Source organism: Hyperoodon ampullatus, assembly GCF_949752795.1.
Source record: "Hyperoodon ampullatus genome assembly, chromosome: 13".
In the NCBI taxonomy this organism is placed as follows: Eukaryota; Metazoa; Chordata; class Mammalia; order Artiodactyla; family Ziphiidae; genus Hyperoodon; species Hyperoodon ampullatus.
The window spans coordinates 60,268,328-60,287,299 of NC_136926.1; the positions used below are offsets into that span (position 1 = coordinate 60,268,328).

At 40.7% G+C, this 18,972-nt stretch overlaps 1 pseudogene across 1 annotated transcript; it reads left to right on the forward strand.

Annotated features, from left to right (window-relative positions):
• The first annotated feature begins 480 nt into the window (after nucleotides 1–480).
• Nucleotides 481–1,240, forward strand: LOC307061835 (large ribosomal subunit protein uL2-like; annotated as a pseudogene). The gene has a single exon. The product of its transcript is annotated as a large ribosomal subunit protein uL2-like (transcript).
• The last annotated feature ends 17,732 nt before the right edge of the window (nucleotides 1,241–18,972 follow it).

Sequence of the window (18,972 nt, forward strand, 5' to 3'; positions counted from 1 at the left end):
GATTGTATGTAATAGTGAGGATTTGAATGAAGTATATAAAGTGATTAGTGTTTCCTCAGAAAGAGGTGAGAACATTTTTGATTGGGGAATAGTGTAAGCAAAAATCCTGAGAAAGGGATTAGAAAGACTGAAGAGATGGAGAAGATAAAAGAACTGGTAGAGGAGTAAATAAATTCAAATGTTATAATCAAGTTAGTTAATATTAATAAGTCTTTGGTGAAGAACTAAAATATTTGAATATCAAGAAAGATCATAATTAAGAAAGCATGATTTTTTTTCTTAAAAATGTATGAAGTTAGTCAAAATGTCCAACTAAGCAGGATAAATATCTATAAAATGTTATTTTCTGTTATAGGCATTTTCTTTCACATCACTGCCCTCTTATGTTCTGATTTTAGTTGAATGAATATTTAGAGATAAATGTCATTTACAATTATTCTAGCCTGCTCTTTTGGCTGTGCTCAGAATCAGACCGCCTCGATGGGCCGTGTGATCCTTGGGCAGAGAAAGGGCGCCGGCTCCGTGTTCCACGTGCGTGTGAATCGCCAAAAGGGCGTCACGCGTCTGCATGCTGTGGACTTCACCGAGCGACACGGCTACATCAAGGACATCATCCATGACCCGGGCTGCTGCGTGCCCTTTGCCAAGGTGGTCTTCCAGGATCCGTACCGTTCTAAGAAGCAGACAGAGCTGTTCATTGCCACCGAGGGCATCCACACTGGCCAGTTCATGTACTACAGCAAGAACGCCCAGCTCAACATTGGCAATATGCTGCTGGTGGGCACCATGCCCGATGGCACCATCATGTGTTGTCTGGAGGAGAAGGCTGGTGACTGGGGCACGCTGGCCAGAGCCTCTGGGAACTATGCGATTGTCATCTCCCACAACCCTGAGACAAAGAAGACCAGAGAAACTGCCCTTGGGCTCCAAGAAGGTCATCTCTTCCGTCAACAGAGCTGTTGTCAGTGTGGTGGCTGGAGGTGGCTGCATTGACAAGCCCATTCTGAAGGCCGGCTGTGCCTACCACAAGTCTAAGGCAAAGAGGAATTGTAGGCCATGCATATGGGGTGTGGCCATGAACCCTGTAGTGTCTCCCTTCAGAGGTGACAACAACCAGCACATTGGCAAACCCTCTACCATCCACAGAGATGCCCCTGCTGGCCGGAAAGTGGGTTTCATTGTTGCCTGCTGGAATGGGTGTCTTCAGGGAACCAAGACTGTGCAGGAGAAAGAGAATTAGGCCTGGGGTCTCAATAAAGTTTGTCATTTTCACACACAAACACAAAAATTATTCTAGCCTGTTTTTACTTGTTCTTATGCAGCTTTGGTAAGGAACACCTTTATTCCATTTGAAACTGTCAAACTTTCAGGCATGGAAGCAATTTGAAATCCTAGAATTTGATGATATCATCCCATCAATCCCTCTGTCTTCTCAGAAGAACACAATTTAACCTGCCCAGAGTAACAAAGCTCAAAACAGTATTCTGAGATATTCTTATTTCCCCATCTCTAAAGCTAACAAACAATACTTTATTGTTCACATAATTTGGAATTCCAGTTTTTTCTTGTTTTATTAAAGCCATTGAACCATCTCAGTTTATTCTTAGCCTCCTCTATAGAAGAAAAAAGGTATTTGGACAAAAAGTTAGTGGCCTTTCACCTCCTTTTCTAATCCACAGGCATTCAAAATAACTGAATTTTTAAAAGTTTGCAACCAAGATGAAGAAGAAAGTTGGTATTTTAAGCTTCTTTTTTTTTTTTACATCTTTACTGGAGTAAAATTGCTCTACAATGGTGTGTTAGTTTCTGCTTTATAGCAAAGTTAATCAGTTATACATATACATATGTTCCCATATCTCTTCCCTCTTGCGTCTCCCTCCCTCCCACCCTCCCTAGCCCACCGCTCTAGGTGGTCACAAAGCAGTGATCTGATATCCCTGGGCTATACAGCTGCTTCCCACTAGCTATCTATTTTACGTTTGGTAGTGTATATATGTCCATACCATTCTCTCGCTTTGTCAGAGCTTACCCTTCCCCCTCCCCATATCCTCAAGTCCATTCTCTAGTAGGTCTGTGTCTTTATTCCTGTCTTACCTCTAGGTTGTTCAAGACATTTTTTTCTCTTAAATTCCATATATATGTGTTAGCAGATGGTATTTGTCTTTCTCTTTCTGAATTACATCACTCTGTATGACAGACTCTAGGTCTATCCACCTCATTACAAATAGCTCAATTTCGTTTTTAAATTTCTTTTTATTTATTTATTTTTATTAGTTTCTGCTTTATAACAAAGTGAATCAGTCATACATATACATCTGTTCCCATATCCCTTCCCTCTTGCATCTCCCTCCCTCCCACCCTCCCTATGCCACCCCTCCAGGCAGTCACAAAGCACCGAGCTGATCTCCCTGTTCTATGCGGCTGCTTCCCACTATCTATCTACCTTACGTTTGGTACTGTATATATGTCCATGCCTCTCTCTCACTTTGTCACAGCTTACCCTTCCCCCTCCCCATATCCTCAAGTCCATTCTCAAGTAGGTCTGTGTCTTTGTTCCTGTTTTACCACTAGGTTCTTCATGACATTTTTTCCTTAAATTCCATATATATGTGTTAGCATATGGTATTTGTCTTTCTCTTTCTGACTTACTTCACTCTGTATGACAGACTCTAGGTCTATCGACCTCATTACAAACAGCTCAATTTCGTTTCTTTCTATGGCTGAGTAATATTCCATTGTATATATGTGCCACATCTTCTTTATCCATTCATCCGATGATGGACACTTAGGTTGTTTCCATCTCCGGGCTATTGTGAATAGAGCTGCAATGAACATTTTGGTACAAGTCTCTTTTAGAATTATGGTTTTCTCAGGGTATATGCCTAGTAGTGGGATTGCTGGGTCATATGGTAGCTCTATTTGCAGTTTTTTAAGGAACCTCCATACTGTTCTCAATAGAGGCTGTACCACTTCACATTCCCACCAGCAGTGCAAGAGTGTTCCCTTTTCTCCACACCCTCTCCAGCATTTATTCTTTCTAGATTTTTTGATGATGGCCATTCTGACTGGTGTGAGATGATATCTCATTATAGTTTTGATTTACATTTCTCTAATGATTAATGATGTTGAGCATTCTTTCATGTGTTTGCTGGCAGTCTGTATATCTTCTTTGGAGAAATGTCTATATACGTCTTCTGCCCATTTTTGGATTGGGTTGTTTGTTTTTTTTCTATTGAGCTACATGGGCTGCTTATAAATTTTGGAGATTAATACTTTGTCAGTTGCTTCACTTGCAAACATTTTCCCTCATTCTGAGGGTTGTCTTTTGGTCTTGCTTATGGTTTCCTTTGCTGTGCAAAAGCTTTGAAGTTTCATTAGGTCCCATTTGTTTATTTTTGGGTTTTTTTTCCATTTCTGTAGGAGGTGGGTCCAAAATGATCTTGCTGTGATTTATGTCATAGAGTGTTTTGCCTATGTTTTCCTCTAAGAGTTTGATAGTGTCTGGCCTTACATTTAGGTCTTTAATCCATTTTGAGCTTATTTTTGTGTGTGGTCTTAGGGAGTGATCTAATCTCATACTTTTACATGTCCCTGTCCAGTTTTCCCAGCACCACTTATTGAAGAGGCTGTTCTTTCTCCACTGTACGTTCCTGCCTCCTTTATCAAAGATAAGGTGACCATATGTGTGTGGGTTTACCTCTGGGATTTCTATCCTGTTCCATTGATCTATCTTTCTGTTTTTGTGCCAGTACCACACTGTCTTGATTACTGTAGCTTTGTAGTGTAGTCTGAAGTCAGGGAGACTGATTCCTCCAGCTCCGTTTTTCTTTCTCAAGAATGCTTTGGCTATTCGGGGTCTTTTGTTTTTCCAAACAAATTGTGAAATTATTTGTTCTAGTTCTGTGAAAACTGCCAGTGGTAGTTTGATAGGGATTGCATTGAATCTGTAGATTGCTTGGGTAGTAGAGTCATTTTCACAATATTGATTCTTCCCATCTAGGAACATGGTATATCTCTCCATCTATTTGTATCATCTTTAATTTCTTTCATCAGTGTCTTATAATTTTCTGCATACAGGTCTTTTGTCTCCTTAGGTAGGTTTATTCCTAGATATTTTATTCTTTTTGTTGCAATGGTAAATGGGAGTGTTTTCTTGATTTCACTTTCAGATTTTTCATCATTAGTGTACAGGAATGCCAGAGATTTCTGTACATTAATTTTGTATCCTGCTACTTTACCAAATTCATTGATTAGCTCTAGTAGTTGTCTGGTGGCATCTTTAGGATTCTCTATGTATAGTATCATATCATCTGCAAACAGTGACAGCTTTACTTCTTCTTTTCCAATTTGGATTCCTTTTATTTCCTTTTCTTCTCTGATTGCTGTGGCTAAAACTTCCAAAACTATGTTGAATAAGAGTGGTGAGAGAGGGCAGCCTTGTCTTGTTCCTGATCTTAGTGAAAATGGTTTCAGTTTTTCACCATAAAGGATGATGTTGGCTCTGGGCTTGTCATATATGGCCTTTATTATGTTGAGGAAAGTTTCCTCTATGTCTACGTTCTGCAGGATTTTTTTATCATAAAAGGTTGTTGAATTTTGTCAAAAGATTTCTCTGCATCTATTGAGATGATCATATCGTTTTTCTCCTTCAATTTGTTAATATGGTGTATCACGTTGATTGATTTGCACATATTGAAGAATCCTTGCATTCCTGGAATAAACCCCACTTGATCATGGTGTATGATCCTTTTAATGTGCTGTTGGATTCTGTTTGCTAGTAATTTGCTGAGGATTTTTGCATCTATGTTCATCAGTGATATTGGCCTGTAGTGTTCTTTCTTTGTGACATCCTTGCCTGGTTTTGGTATCAAGGTGATGGTGGCCTCGGAGAATGAGTTTGGGAGTGTTCCTGCCTCTGCTATATTTTGCAAGAGTTTGAGAAGGATAGGTGTCAGCCCTTCTCTAAATGTTTGATAGAATTCGCCTGTGAAGCCAACTGGTCCTGGGCTTTTGTTTGTTGGAAGATTTTTAATCACAGTTTCAATTTCAGTGCTTGTGATTCATCTCTTCATATTTTCTATTTCTTCCTGAGTCACTCTCAGAAGGTTGTGCATTTCTAAGAATATGTCCATTTCTTCCAGGTTGTCCAGTTTATTGGCATAGAGTTTCTTGTAGTAATCTCTCATGATCTTTTGTATTTCTGCAGTGTCCGTTGTTACTTCTCCTTTTTCATTTCTAATTCTATTGATTTGAGTCTTCTCCCTTTTTTTTCTTGATGAGTATGGCTAATGGTTTATCAATTTTATTTATCTTCTCAAAGAACCAGCTTTTAGTTTTATTGATCTTTGCTATCGATTCCTTCATTTCTTTTTCATTTATTTCTGATCTGATCTTTATGATTTCTTTCCTTCTGCTAACTTTGGGGCATTTTTGTTCTTCTTTCTCTAATTGCTTTAGGTGAAGGGTCAGGTTGTTTACTCAAGATGTTTCCTGTTTCTTAAGGTGGGATTGTATTGCTATAAACTTGCCACTTAAAACTCCTTTTGCTGCATCCCATAGGTTTTGGGTCGTCGTGTCTCCATTGTCATTTGTTTCTAGGTATATTTTTATTTCCTATTTGATTTTTTCTGTGATCACTTCGTTATTAAGTAGTGTATTGTTTAGCCTCCATGTGTTTGTATTTTTTACAGATCTTTTCCTGTAATTGATGTCTAGTCTCATAGCATTGTGGTCGGAAAAGATGCTTGATACAATTTCAATTTTCTTAAATTTACCAAGGCTTGATTTGTGACCCAAGATATGATCTATCCTGGAGAACATTCCATGAGCACTTGAGAAAAATGTGTATTCTGTTGTTTTTGGATGGAATGTCCTATAAATATCAATTAAGTCCATCTTGTTTAATGTATCATTTAAAGCTTGTGTTTCCTTATTTATTTTCATTTTGGATGAACTGTCCATTGGTGAAAGTGGGGTGTTGATGTCCCCTGCTATGAGTGTGTTACTGTCGATTTCCCCTTTTATGGCTGTTAGTATTTGCCTTATGTATTGAGGTGCTCCTATGTTGGTTGCATAAATATTTACAATTGTTATATCTTCTTCTTGTATCGATCACTTGATCATTATGTAATGTCATTCTTTGTCTCTTCTAATAGTCTGTATTTTAAAGTCTATTTTGTCTGATATAAGAATTGCGACTCCAGCTTTCTTTTGATTTCCATTTGTATGGAATCTCTTTTTCCATCCCCTTACTTTCAATCTGTATGTGTCCCTAAGTCTGAAGTGGGTCTCTTGTAGACAGCATATATATGGGTCTTGCTTTTGTATCCATTCAGCCAATCTGTGTCTTTTGGTGGGAGCATTTAGTCCATTTACATTTAAGGTAATTATCGATACATATGTTCCTATTCCCATTTCCTTAATTGTTTTGGGTTCGTTATTGTAGGTCTTTTCCTTCTGTTGTCTTTCTTTCCTAGAGAAGTTCCTTTAGCATTTGTTGTAAAGCTGGTTTGGTGGTGCTGAATTCTCTCAGCTTTTGCTTGTCTGTAAAGGTTTTAATTTCTCCATCAAATCTGTATGAGATCCTTGCTGATTAGAGTAATCTTGGTTGCAGGTTTTTCTCCTTCATCACTTTAAATATGTCCTACCAGTCCCTTCTGGCTTGTTGAGTTTCTGCTGAGAGATCAGCTGTTAACCTGTTGGGCATTCCCTTGTGTGTTATTTGTTGTTTTCCCTTGCTGCTTTTAATATGTTTTCTTCGTGTTTAATTTTTGACTGTTTGATTAATATGTGTCTTGGCATATTTCTCCTTGTATTTATTCTGCATGGACTCTCTGTGCCTGCTGGATTTGATTAACTATTTTCTTTCCCATATTTGGGAAGTTTTCGACTATAATCTCTTCAAATACTTTCTCAGTCCCTTTCTTTTTCTCTTCTTCTTCTGGAACCACTATAGTTCGAATGTTGGTGCATGTTATGTTGTCCCAGATGTCTCTGAGACTGTCCTCTGTTCTTTTCATTCTTTTTTCTTTATTCTACTCTGTGGCAGTTATTTCCATTATTTTATCTTCCATGTCACTTATCCATTCTTCTGACTAAGTTATTCTGCTCTTAATCCCATCTAGAGTATTTTTCATTTCATTTATTGCATTTTTAATCGTTGCTTGATTCATCTTTATTTCTTCTACATCCTTGTTAACTGTTCGTTGCTTTTTATCTATTCTTTTTCCAAGATTTTGGGTCATCTTTACTATCATTATTCTGAATTAGTTTTCAGGTAGACTGCCTATTTCCTCTTCATTTGTTAGGTCTGGTGGGTTTTTACCTTGCTCTTTCAAATGCTGTGTTGTTTTCTGTCTTCTCATTTTGCTTATCTTACTGTGTTTGGTGTCTCCTTTTTGCAGGCTGCAGGTTCGTAGTTCCTATTGTTTTTGGTGTCTCTCCCCAGTGTCTAAGGTTGTTTCAGTGGGTTGTGTAGGCTTCCCTTTGGAGGGGACTAGTGCCTGTGTTCTGGTGGATGAGGCTCGATCTTGTCTTTCTGGTTGACAGGTCCACGTCTGGTGGTGTGTTTTGGGGTGTGAGTTGCCTTATTATGTTTTTAGGCAGCCTTTCTGCTAATGGGTGGGGTTGTGTTCCTGTCTTGCTAGTTGCTTGGCATAGGGTGACCATCACTGTAACTTGCTGGTCGTTGAGTGAAGCTGGGTGCTGATGTTGAGATCGAGATCTCTGGGAGATTTTTACCGTGTGATATTATGTGGAGCTGGGAGGTTTCTTGTGGACCAGTGTCCTGAAGTTGGCTCTCCCACTTCAGAGCCACAGCACTGACTCCTGGCTGCAGAACCAAGAGCCTTTCATCCACCCAGCTCAGAGTAAATGTGAGAAAAAAGTAGAAAGAAAGAATTAGTAGAAGAAAGAAAGAGAGAAAGAAAGAAAGGAAGAAAGAAAGAAAGAAAGGAAGAAAGAAAGAAAGAAAGGAAGAAAGAAAGAAAGAAAGAAAGGAAGAAAGAAAGAAAGAAAGAAAGAAGGAAAGAAAGAAAGAAAGAAAAGGAGGGTGGTAGGAAGGAAAGAAAGAAAGAAAGGAGGGAGGGAAGGAGGGAGAAAGGAAGGAAAGAAAGAAAGAAAGAAAGAAAGGAAGGAGGGAGGGAGGGAGGAAGGAGGGCATGTAGGAAAAAGAGAAACAGAGAAGGTAAAGTAAAATAGAATAAAGTATGATAAAATATAATAGCATTATTAAAATAAAAAATAATTATTTAAAAAAATGAAAAAACCAAAACAGACGGAAAGAACACTGGGACAAATGGTGGAAGCAAAGCTATACAGAGAAAATCTCACTCAGAAGCATACACATACACATTCACAAAAAGAGAGCAAGGGGAAAAAAGTCATAAGTCTTGCTCTCAAAGTCCACCTCCTCAAATTGGGATAATTCGTTGTAAAAAGAGGAAAAGGGGAAAAAGTCTTAAATCTTGTTCTCAGAGTCCACCTCCTCAATTTGGGATGATTCGTTGTCTATTCATGTATTCCACAGATGCAGGGTACATCAGGTTGATTGTGAAGCTTTAATCCACTGCTTCTGAGGCTGCTGGGAGAGATTTCCCTTTCTCTTCTTTATTCTCACAGCTCCTGGGTCTCAGCTTTGGATTTGGCCCCACCTCTGCTTGTAGGTCACCGGAGGGCGTCTGTTCTTCGCTCAGACAGGACGTGGTTAAAGGAGTAGCTGCTTCAGGGGCTCTGGCTCACTCAGGCCGTGGGGAGAGAGGGGTACGGAGTGCAGGGAGAGCCTGCAGCGGCAGATGCTGGCGTGACGTTGCCCCAGCCTGAGGCATGCTGTGCGCTCTCCCGGGGAAGCCGTCCCTGGATCCTGGGACCCAGGCAGTGGTGGGCTAGGCAAGCTCCCCGGAAAGGGGGCGTGGACAGTGACCTGCGCTTGCACACAGGCCTCTTGGCGGCGGCAGCAGCAGCCCCAGCGTCCCATGCCCGTCTCTCAGGTCCACGCTTTTAGCCGCAGCTTGCGCCCATCTCTGGAGCTCCTTTAAGCAGCGCTCTTAATCCTCTCTCCTCGCGCACCAGGAAACAAAGAGGGAAGAAAAAGTCTCTTGCCTCTTCCGCAGCTCCAGACTTTTCCTGGACACCCTCCCGGCTAGCCATGGTGGACTAACCCCTTCAGGCTCTCTTCCTGCCGCCAACCCCAGTCCTCTCCCCACGGTCCAACTGAAACCCAAACCCAGAGCCTCAGCTCCCAGCCACGCCTGCCCCGGTGGCCGAGCAGACAAGCCTCTCGGCCTGGTGAGTGCCAGTTGGCACTGATCCTCTGTGCGGGAATCTCTCTGCTTTTCCCTCTGCACCCCTGTTGCTGTGCTCTCCTCCGCTACTCTAAAGCTTTCCCCCTCCGCCACCCACAGTCTCCGTCCACGAATGGGCTTCCTAGTGTGTGGAAACCTATCCTCCTTCACAGCTCCCTCCCACTGGTGCATGTCCTGTCCCTATCCTTTTGTCTCTGTTTTTTCTTTTTTCTTTTGCCCTACCCAGGTACATGGGGAGTTTCTTGCCTTTTGGGGGGTCTGAGACCTTCTGCCTGTGTTCAGTAGGTGTTCTGTAGGAGTTGTTCCACGTGTAGATGAATTTCTGATGTATCTCTTGGGAGGAAGGTGACCTCCGCGTCTTACTCTTCCGTTATCTTCTCCCAGCTCCCAATTTCGTTTCTTTTTATGGTTGAGCAATATTCCATTGTATATATGTGCCACATCTTCTTTAGCCATTCATCCGATGATGGACACTTAGGTTGTTCCCATCTCTGGGCTATTGTAAATAGAGCTACAATGAACATTTTGGTACATGACTCTTTCTTAATTATGGTTTTCTCAGGGTATATGCCCAGTACTGGGATTGCTGGGTCATAGGCTAGTTCTACTTGCAGTATTTTAAGGAACCTCCATACTGTTCTCCATAGAGGCTGTACCAATTCACATTCCCACCAGCAGTGCAAGAGCGTTCCCTTTTCTCCACACCCTCTCCAGCATTTATTGTGTCTAAATTTTTTGATGATGGCCATTCTGACTGGTTTGAGATGATATCTCATTGTAGTTTTGATTTGCATTTCTCTAATGATTAATGACGTTGAGGATTCTTTCATGTGTTTGTTGGCAGTCTGTATGTCCTCTTTGGAGAAATGCCTATTTAGGTCTTCTGCCCATTTTTGGATTGGGTTGTTTGCTTTTTTGTTATTGAGCTGCATGAGCTGCTTGTACATTTTGGAGACTAATCCTTTGTCAGTTGCTTCATTTTCAAATATTTTCTCCCATTTTGAGGGTTGTCTTTTTGTCTTGTTTATGGTTACCTTTGCTGTGCAAAAGCTTTGAAGTTTCATTAGGTCCCATTTGTTTATTTTTGTTTTTATTTCCATTTCTCTTGGAGGTGGGTCAAAAAGGATCCTGCTGTGATTTATGTCATAGAGTGTTCTGCCTATGTTTTCCTCTAATAGTTTGATAGTTTCTGGCCTTACATTTAGGTCTTTAATCCATTTTGAGCTTATTTTTTTATGATGTTAGGGAGTGATCTAATCTCATACTTTTACATGTACATCTTCAGTTTTCCCAGCACCACTTATTGAAGAGGCTGTTCTTTCTCCACTGTACGTTCCTGCCTCCTTTATCAAAGATAAGTTGACCATTTGTGCGTGGGTTTATCTCTGGGCTTTCTATCCTGTTCCATTGATCTATCTTTCTGTTTTTGTGCCAGTACCACACTGTCTTGATTACTGTAGCTTTGTAGTATAGTCTGAAGTCAGGGAGCCTGATTCCTCCAGCTCCGTTTTTCATTCTCAAGATTGCTTTGACTATTCGGGGTCTTTTTCCTTCCATACAAATTTTGAAATTTTTTGTTCTAGTTCTCTGGAAAACGACAGTGGTAGTTCGACAGTGATTGCATTGAATGTGTAGATTGCTTTGGGTAGTAGAGTCATTTTCACAATGTTGATTCTTCCAATCCAAAAACATGGTATATCTCTCCATCTATTTGTATCATATTTAATTTCTTTCATCGGTGGCTTATAATTCTCTGCATACAGGTCTTTTGTCTCTTTAGGTACGTTTATTCCTAGATATTTTCTTCGTTTTGTTGCAATGGTAAATGGGAGTGTTTCCTTGATTTCACTTTCAGATTTTTCATCATTACTGTATAGGAATGCCAGAGATTTCTGTGCATTAATTTTATATCCTGCTACTTTACCAAATTCATTGATTAGGTCTAGTAGTTTTCTGGTAGCATTTTTAGGATTCTCTATGTATATTATCATGTCATCTGCAAACAGTGATAGCTTTACTTCTTTTTTTCTGATTTGGATTCTTTTTATTTCCTTTTCTTCTCTGATTGCTAAGGCTAAAACTTCCGAAACTATGTTGAATAAGAGTGGTGAGAGAGGGCAACCTTGTCTTGTTCCTGATCTTAGTGGAAATGCTTTCAATTTTTAACCATTGAGGGTGATGTTGGCTGTGGGTTTGTCATATATGGCCTTTATTATGTTGAGGAAAGTTCCCTCTATGCTTACTTTCTGCAGGGTTTTTATCATAAATGGGTGTTGAATTTTGTCAAAAGCTTTCTCTGCATCTATTGAGATGATCATATGTTTTTTTCTCTTTCAATTTGTTCATATGTTGTATCACGTTGATTGATTTGCGTATGCTGAAGAATCCTTGCATTCCTGGAATAAACCCCACTTGATCATGGTGTATGATCCTTTCAATGTGCTGTTGGCTTCTGTTTGCTAGTATTTTGTTGAAGATTTTTGCATCTATGATCATCAGTGATATTGGCCTGTAGTTTTCTTTCTTTGTGACATCCTTGTCTGGTTTTGGTATCAAGGTGATAGTGGCTTCCTAGAATGAGTTTGGGAGTGTTTCCCCCTCTGCTATATTTTGGAAGAGTTTGCAAAGGATAGGTGTTAGCTCTTCTCTAAATGTTTGATAGAATTCGCCTGTTTAGCCATCTGGTCCTGGGCTTTGTTTTGTTGGAAGATTTTTAATCACAGTTTCAATTTAAGTGCTTGTGATTGTTCTGTTCATATTTTCTATTTCTTCCTGATTCAGTCTTGGCAGGTTGTGCATTTCTAAGAATTTATCCATTTCTTCCAGGTTGTCCATTTTATTGGCATAGAGTTGCTTGTAGTAATCTCTCATGATCTTTTTTTTACTTTTGCAGTGTCATTTGTTACTTCTCCTTTTTCATTTCTGATTCTATTGATTAGAGTCTTCTCCGTTTTTTACTTGATGAGTCTGACTAATGGTTTATCAATTTTCTTTATCTTCTCAAAGAAGCAGCTTTTAGTTTTATCGATCTTTGCTGTTGTTTCCTTCATTTCTTTTTCATCTATTTCTGATCTGATTGTTATGATTTCTTTCCTTCTGCTAACTTTGGGGTTTTTTGTTCTTATTTCTCTAATTGCTCTAGGTGCAAGGTTATGTTGTTTATTTGAGATGTTTACTGTTTCTTAAGGTAGGATTGTACTGTTATAAACGTCCCTCTTTGAACTGCTTTTGTTGCATCCCATAGGTTTTGGGTCGTTGTGTCTCCATTGTCATTTGTTTCTAGGTACTTTTTTATTTCCTCTTTGATTTCTTCAGTGACCACTTCGTTATTAAGTAGTGTATTGTTTAGCCTCCTTGTGTTTGTATTTTTTACAGATCTTTTCCTGTAATTGATATCTAGTCTCATAGCATTGTGTTTCGAAAACATACTTGATACAATTTCAATTTTCTTAAGTTTACCAAGGCTTGATTTTAATACAATACATGATCTATCCTGGAGAATGTTCCATGAACACTTGAGAACAATGTGTATTATGTAGTTTTTGGATGGAATGCCCTATAAATATCAATTAAGTCCATCTTGTTTTAATGTATCATTTAAAGCTTGTGTTTCCTTATTTATTTTCATTTTGGATGATCTGTCCATTGGTGAAAGTGGGGTGTTAAAGTCTCCTACTATGAATGTGTTACTGTCGATTTCCCCTTTTATGGCTGTTAGTATTTGCTTTATGTATTGAGGTGCTCCTATGTTGGGTGTATATATATTTACAATTGTTATCTCTTCTTCTTGAATCGATCCCTTTATCATTATGTAGTGTCCTTCTTTGTCTCTTCCAGTAGTCTTTATTTTAAAGTCTATTTTTTTCTGTTATGAGAATTGCTACTCCAGCTTTGTTTTGATTTCCATTTGCATGGAATATCTTTTTCCATCTCCTTACTTTCAGTCTGTATGTGTCTCTAGGTCTGAAGTGGGTCTCTTGTAGACAGCATATATATGGGTCTTGTTTTTGTATCCATTCAGCCAATCTGTGTCTTTTGGTGGGAGCATTTAGTCAATTTACATTTAAGGTAATTATCAATATATATGTTCGTATTCCCATTTTGTTAATTGTTTTTTGTTCATTATGGTAGGTCTTTTCCTTCTCTTGTGTTTCTTGCCTAGAGAAGTTCCTTGAGCATTTGTTGTAAAGCTGGTTTGGTGGTGTTGAACTCTCTCAGCTTTTGCTTGTCTGTGAATGCTTTAATTTCTCCATTAAATCTGAGTGAGATCCTTGCTGGGTAGAGCAATCTTGGTTGCCTATTTTTCTCCTTCATCACTTTAAATATGTCCTGCCAGTCCCTTCTGGCTTGCAGAATTTCAGCTGAAAGATCAGCTTTTAACCTTATGGGGTTTCCCTTGTGGGTTATTTGTTGTTTTCTCCTTACTGCTTTTAATGTTTTCTTTATATTTAGTTTTTGACAATTTGATTAATATGTGTCTTGGTGTATTTCTCCTTGGATTTATCCTGTATGGGACTCTCTGTGCCTGCTGGATTTGATTAACTATTTCCTTTCCCATATTAGGGAAGTTTTCAACTATAATCTCTTCAAATATTTTCTCAGTCCCTTTCTTTTTCTCTTCTTCTTCTTGAACCCCTATAATTCGAATGTTGGTGCATTTAATGTTGTCCAAGAGGTCTCTGAGACTGTCCTCAGTTCTTTTCATTCTTTTTTCTTTATTCTTCTCTGCAGTATTTATTCCCACTATTTATCTTCCAGGTCACTTATCCATTCTTCTGCCTTAGTTATTCTGCTATTTGTCCGATGTAGAGTACTTTTAATTTCATTTATTGTGTTTCTCATTGCTGCTTGATTCATCTTTAGTTCTTCTAGGTCCCTGTTAAATGTTTCTTGCATTTTGTCTATTCTATTTCCTAGATTTTGGATTATCTTTACTATCATTATTCTGAATTCTTTTTCAGGTAGACTGCCTATTACCTCTTCATTTGTTTGGTCTGGGGTTTTTTTATCTTGCTCCTTCATCTGCCGTGTGTTTTTCTGTCTTCTCATTTTGCTTATCTTACTGTGTTTGGGGTCTCCTTTTTGCAGGCTGCAGGTTCGTAGTTCCCATTGTTTTTGGTGTCTGTCCCCAGTGGCTATATTTGGTTCAGTGTGTTGTGTAGGCTTCCTGGTGGAGGGTACTAGTTCCTGTGTTCTGGTGGATGAGGCTGGATGTTGTCTTTTTTGTGGGCCAGTCCACATATGGTGGTGTGTTTTGGGGTGTCTGTGGACTTATTATGATTTTAGGCAGCCTCTGTGCTAATGGATAGAGTTGTGTTCCTTTCTTGCGAGTTGTTTGGCATAGGGTGTCCTGCACTGTAGTTTGTTGGTCGTTGAGTGAAGCTGAATGCTGATGTTGAGATGGAGATCTCTGGGAGATTTTTGCCATTTGATATTATGTGGAGCTGAGAGGTCTCTTGTGGACCAGTGTCCTGAAGTTGACTCTCACACCTTAGAGGCACAGCACTGACTCCTGGCTGCAGCACAAGGAGCCTTTCATCCACATGGCTCAAAATAAATGGGAGAAAAAGTAGAAAGAAAGAAAGAAAGATAGAAAGAAAACAAAGAAGAAAGAAAGAAAAGAAGGAAGGAATGATGGAAGAAAGAAAGACAGAAAGAAGGGAGGGAGCATGGGAGGAAGTTAGAAAGGAAGGAGGGAAGGAAGGAAAGAAAGAAACAAAGAAAGAAACAAAGCAAGAAGATAATATAAAGTAAGATAAAATAAAATAAAGTTATTAAAATAAAAAATAATTATTAAGAAAAAAATTAAAAAATAAAACAAAAACAAAGACAAACTTGGATGGATAGAACTGTAGGACAAATGGTGGAAGCAAAGCTATACAGACAAAATCTCACACAGAATCATACACATACACACTCACAAAAAGAGGAAAATGGGAAAAATAATAAATCTTGCTCTCAAATACTACCTCCTCGATTTGGGATGATTTGTTGTCTATTCATGTATTCCACAGATGCAGGGTACATCAAGTTGATTGTGGAGCTTCCATCCTTTGCTTCTGAGGCTCCTGGGAGAGATTTCCCTTTCTCTTCTTTGTTCTCACAGCTCCTCGAGCTCAGCTTTGAATTTGACCATGCCTCTGCGTGTAGGTCAACGGAGGGCATCTGTTATTCACTCAGCCAGGACGGTGTTAAAGGAGTAGCTCTTTCAGGGACTCTAGTTCACTCAGGCCAGGGGGAGGGAGGGGTACAGAATGCGGGGCGAGCCTGCAGCGGCAGAGGCCTGTGTGATGTTGCATCAGCCTGAGGCGCGTTGTGCGTTCTCCCAAGGAATTTGTTCCTGGATCCCAGGACCCTGGCAGTCACGGGCTGTACAGGCTCCCAGGAATGGGGTGTGGATAGTGACCTGTGCTCGCACACAGGCTTCATTGTGGCGGCAGCAGCAGCCTTAGCATCTCATGCCCGTCTCTGGGGTCCGCGATTTTAGCCGCAGCTCGTGCCCGTCTCTTGAGCTCCTTTATGCAGCGCTCTTATTCTCCTCTCCTCGTGCACCAGGAAACAAAGAGGGAAGAAAAAGTCTCTTGCTTCTTTGGCTGGTCCAGACTTTTCCCCGGACTCCCTCCTAGCTAGCCGTGGTGCAGTAACCCCCTGCAGGTTGTGTTCACGCTGTCAAGCCCAGTCCCCTCCCTGCGCTCTAATGGCAGCCCAAGGCTCAGCTCCCAGCCCCGCCTGCCCTGGTGGGTGAGCAGACAAGCCTCTCTGGCTGGTGAGTGCAGGTCAGCACTGATCCTCTGTGCGGGAATCTCTCCACTTTGCCCTCCTCACCCCTGTTGCTCTGCTCTCCTCCGTGGCTCTTAAGCTTCCCCCCTCCACCACCCACAGTCTCCGCCTGCAAAGGGTCTTCCTAGTGTGTGGAAACCTTTCCTCCTTCACAGCTCCCTCCCACTGGTGCAGGTTCTGTCCCTATCTTTTTGTCTCTTTTTATTCTTTTTTCTTTTGCCCTACCCAGGTACGTGGGGAATTTCTTGCCTTTTGGGGGGTCTGAGGTCTTCTGCCAGCCTTCAGTAGGTGTTCTGTAGGAGTTATTCCACATGTAGATGTATTTCTGGTGTATATGGCTGTAGGTAAGAGGCCTCAGTTCCTTGCCACATGGATCTCTCCTTAGGGCTGCTTGAGTGTCCTCATGACATGGCAGCTGGCTTACCCCAGGATGAGTGATCTGGCCCGCCGTCCCCATGACTGTCGTGGCTTTGGCTGCCAGGACCTCTCCAGAGCTGGCAGCCTCAGTGAGGTCGCCCTCCCCTCGGGCTCCAGGGCAGTCCGGTGACAGTGGAAAGAAGAGACCCTGAGCTGGGAGTTCCAGCTCTTTGGAAACATCTAGCTTCTTTTGTATTTTGCCATTTATTCACAGAATGAATTATTGGACTTAAATTGTCTTCCTGTTTTCCACTTATCATTCAGATCCAGCTTTTTTTTAACATCTTTATTGGAATAAAATTTATTTAAAATAGTGTGTTAGTTTCTGCTGTGTAACAAAATGAAATAACTCTACAGATACATATATCCCCCTATCTCCCCCCTCTTGCTTCTCCCTCCCACCCTTCCTATCCCACCCCTCTAGGTGGACACAAAACACCGAGCTGATCTCCCTGTGCTATGTGGCTGCTTCCCATTAGCTATTTATTTTACATTTGGTAATGTACATATGTCCATGCCACTCTCTCACTTCATCCCAGCTTCCCCTTCCCCTTCCCCATGTCCTCAAGTCCATTCTCTACATCTGCATCTTTATTCCTATCCTGCCTCTAGGTTCTTCAGAACCATTTTTTTTAAGATTCCATATATATGTGTTAGCATACATATTTTTTTTTCTCTTTCTGACACTTCACTCAGTATGACAGTCTCTAGGCCCATCCACCTCACTACAAATAACTCATTTTCGTTTCTTTTTATGGCTGAGTAATGTTCCATTGTATATATGTGCCACATCTTTATCCATTCATCTGTTGATGGACCCTTAGGGTGCTTCCATGTCCTGTCTATTGTAAGTAGTGCTGCAACGAACATTGTGGTACAGGACTGTTTTTGAATTATGGTTTTCTCAGGGTATATGCCCAGTAGTGGGATTTCTGGGTTGTACGATAGTTCTATTTTTAGTTTTTTAAGGAACCTCCATAGTGTTCTCCATAGTGGCTGTACCAAGTTACATTCCCACCAACATTGCAAGAAGGTTCCCTTTTCTCCACACCCTCTCCAGGATTTATTGTCTGTGGATTTTTTTTTTTTTTTTTTTTTTTTTGCAGTATGTGGGCCTGCCAGTGTTGTGGCTTCTCCCATTGCGGAGCGCAGGCTCAGTGGCCATGGCTCACGGGCCCAGCCGCTCCACGGCATGTGGGGTCTTCCCAGACAGGGGCACGAACCCGTGTCCCCTGCATTGGCAGGTGGACTCTCAACCACTGTGCCACGAGGGAAGCCCCTGTTTGTAGATTTTTTGATGATGGCCATTCTGACCAATGTGAGGTGATACCTCATTGTAGTTTTGATTTGCATTTCTCTAATGGTTAGTGATGTTGGGCGTCTTTTCATGTGTTAGTTGGCAATCTGTATATCTTTGGAGAAATGTCTATTTAAGTCTTCTGCCCATTTTTGGATTGGGTTTTTTGTTTTATTGATATTGAGCTGTATGAGCTTCAGCAAATTCAATTTTAATCCACCTTGTAGTGTGACTTCAAAAAAAGCTAAATAAATTTATATGAATTTAGTTTATATTAGAGTAAGTGTAAAAGTGACTAGAATAAATGATAAAAATGTTGCTTTTCTTTACATATGAGTATTAAATTCAATTTTTAGTGCTGTGTTTTATAAGCATAATGGTCATGGAAAATGACAAAGATGTTAAAAGACTGAAAAAGGTGCCATAAATGAAATAATGAGGGCAGTGGAAATCAAAATGGCAGATTAGAAAGGTATGGTGTTCACATTTCCCCACAAATATATATTAAAAAAATACATCTACATGTGAAACACTTCTCACAGAATACCTACTCAACACTGGCAGAAGATCTCATATAACCAAAGCTGCCAGAAAGATCACCACACAACTGTGTAGGATGAAAGAAAGAAAAGGAATTGAGACAGGGCTTGTGACCCTGAGAGTAAGCTTGAAAGAGGAAAGTTTCCCTCAACCTGGGAATACCTCTCATTGGCTGGGAGGTCAGCTGGGACAGATAGGGAGACTCAGAGACTCACAGAAGAGTGCAAAAAGTGGCCTGTGGCAGTCAGGACAGAGAAACCAACACAGATGATCCTGGCCTCCTTGCTGCATTCCCCATCTTGAGACACATGCCTGCTGGAGATGCATGCAGCAATTGGGTGATGAAATTCAAGGGACAGACCTGGGGAAAGAATTGAGGTTGGCTGTGCAGAGAGAATCAGAAGGGCATGGAGTGTGGTCTGGGCCATAATTGGGGATATGCGCAGGACAGAGCCCAGTTTTGCCATGGGTGCCCCATTGTCAAGACATGCACAAATGTGTGTGTGGGGGGTGGCCCTTCCATAGCAGCCTCATTCTTGGTGTGCTCATAGTAGGTACACCTCTGCTTCTATGAGATCTGGGAGCATGAAAGCACCTGCTTGTTGCCCAAATGCAGAGGTGGCATTGAAATCTGAG